The sequence below is a fragment of the Trichechus manatus genome, unplaced genomic scaffold (assembly GCF_000243295.1).
Source record: "Trichechus manatus latirostris isolate Lorelei unplaced genomic scaffold, TriManLat1.0 scaffold00043, whole genome shotgun sequence".
NCBI classification, from domain to species: Eukaryota; Metazoa; Chordata; class Mammalia; order Sirenia; family Trichechidae; genus Trichechus; species Trichechus manatus.
The window spans coordinates 12,452,227-12,455,107 of NW_004443979.1; positions in this window are offsets into that span (position 1 = coordinate 12,452,227).

Genomic DNA, 2,881 nt, shown 5'->3' on the forward strand with positions numbered 1-2,881 from the left:
GCACCCCATCTTTCTGTTGGTCCATCAGGGACTCTCTGTTGTGTTCCCTGTCAGGCAGTCATCGGTGGTAGCCAGGCACCGTCTAGTTCTTCTGGTCTCAGGCTGATGAAGTCTCTGGTTTATGTGGCCCTTTCTGTCTCTTGGGCAAATACATTCCTTGTGTCTTTGGTGTTCTTCATTCTCCTTTACTCCAGGTGGTTGCGACCAATTGATGCATCTTAGATGGCTGCTTGCAAGCTTTTAAGACCCCAGATGCCACTCACCAAAGTAGGATGCAGAACATTTTCTTAATAAGCTTTGTTATGCCAATTGACCTAGGTGTCCCCTGAAAGCACAGTCCCCAGACTCCTATGCCTGTTACTCTGTCTCTCTAAGTATTTGATTGTATTCGGGAAACTTCTTAGCTTTGGTTTAGTCCAGTTGTAATGACTTCGCCTGTAGTGTGAGCTGTCCTTCCCTTCACATAAGATGATTCTTATCTACTATCTATTTAGTAACTAACCATCACCCTCCCTCCCCACCCCGTAACCATCAAAGAATGTTTTCTTCTGTGTTGAAAACTTTTCTTGAGTTCTTATAATAGTGATCTTATATAGTCCTTCTGTGACTGAATAAATTCACTCAGCATAATAAGTTCCAGCTTCCTCCACGTTATACGATGTTTCTCGGCTTCATTGTTGTTCTTTATCGTTGCATAGTATTCCATTGTGTGGATAGAGCACATTTTGTTTATCCATTCATCTGTTGATGGGCACCTAGGGTGTTTCCATCTTTTTGCTATTGTGAACAGTGCTGCAATGAACATGGGTGTGCATATATCTACTCATGTGATGGCTCTTATTTCTCTAGGATATATTCCAAGGAGCAGGAGAGCTGGATCGTATGGTACTTCTATTTCTAGCTTTTTAAGGAAGTGCCAAATTGATTTCCAAAGTGGTTGTACCATTATACATTCCCACCAACAGTGTATAAGTGTTCCAGTCTCTCCACAACCCCTCCAGCATTTATTATTTTGTCTTTTTTGGATTAAGGCTAGCCTTATTGGGATGAGACGATATCTCGTTGTAGTTCTGATCTGCATTTCTCTAATGGCTAATGATCATGAGCATTTCTTCATGTGTCTGTTAGCCATCTGAATATCTTCTTTGGTGAAGTGCCTGGTCATATCCTTTGCCCATTTTTTAATTGGGTTATTTGTCTTTTTGTTGTTGAGGTTTTGCAGTATCTTGTAGATTTTAGAGATTAGACGCTGATCAGATTTGTCATAGCCAAAAAATTTTCCCAGTGCGTAGGCTGTATTTTTACTCGTTTGGTGAAGTCTTTTGATGAGCATAAGTGTTTGATTTTTAGGAGCTCCCATTTATCTAGTCTCTCTTCTGGTGCTTGTGCATTGTTACTTATGGTTTGTGTTGTGTTTATGCCATGTATCAGGGCTCCTAGCATTGTCCCTATTTTTTCTTCCATGATCTTTATCATTTTCGATTTTATATTTAAGTCTTTGACCCATTTTGGGTTACTTTTTGTGCATGCTGTGAGATATGGGTCTTGTTTCAGTTTTTAACAGATAGATATACAGTTATGCAAGCACCATTTGTTAAAGAGACTGTCGTTTCCCCAATTAACGGATTTAGGGCCTTTGTCAAAAATCAACTGCTAATAGGTGGATGAATTTATGTCTGGATTCTCAATTCTGTTCGATTGGTCTATGTATCTGTTGTTGTACCAGTACCAGGCTCTTTTGACTACTGTGGTGGTATAATAGGTCCAAAAATCAGCTAGTGTAAGGCCTCCCACTTTGTTCTTCTTCTTAAGTAATGCTTTATTTATTTGGGGCCTCTTCCCTTTCCATATGAAGTTGGTGATTTGTTTCTCCATCTCATTAAAAAATTTGGATCGGGATTGCATTGTATCTGTAGATTGCTTTTGGTAGAATTGACATTTTGTTTTACGTATTTTGGAGCCCTGTTGTTGGGTGCGTAAATATTTATTATAGTTATGTCCTTGTGCTATATTGACCCTTTAACCATTATATAGTGCTCTTCCTTATCCTTTGTGGAGGATTTTACTTTAAAGTCTATTTTGTCAGCAATTAATATTGCCACTTCTGCTCTTTTTGAGTGTTGTTTGTTTGGTATATTTTTTTCCATCCTTTGAGTTTTAGCCTGTTTGTGTCTTTAAGTCTAAGGTGTGTCTCTTGTAGGCAGCATATAGATGGATCATGCTTTTTTACCCAGTCTGTCACTCTCTGTCTCTTTATTGGTGCACTAAGTCCATTTACATTCAGTGTAATTATTGATAAGTATGAGTTTAGTGCTGTCATCCTGATATCTCTTTTTGTGTGTTGTTCACAGTTTCTTTGTTCTCCTCAATTTTCTGTTCTGAGTTGTTTTTCTTTATGTATTTTTTTTTCACCTTTTTCTTTGTTGTAGATTTTGTGTTTGCTGGGTCTTTATGTTTTTGTACTTTTTTATTTTGATTTGTAGGATTGTTAGATTCCTTTGCAGTTACCTTAATATTTATCCATATTTTTCTAACTTTATACCAGTCTTTTATTACTTTAAATCGCCTTAACTTCCCCTCCGTATAGAAAATCAATGTCTCCATTTTGTAAGTCCCTCTATTTTTGTTTTAATATCATCCTTTTTTACATATTGATATCTGTTGCCCTATTTTCAAAGTTTTAGCTTTGATGTATTTTTGATTTCCCTATCTGAGTCAATATCTGGTTGCTCTGTCCTGTGTTCTAGTCTTGCATTGTTAGCTGGTGTTATTGATTAGCTAACCGTAGGACTCCCTTTAGTATTTCTTGTAATTTTGGTTTGGTTTTTGCAAACTTCTGTTTATCTGGAAATGCCCTAATTTCACCCTCATATTTGAGAGA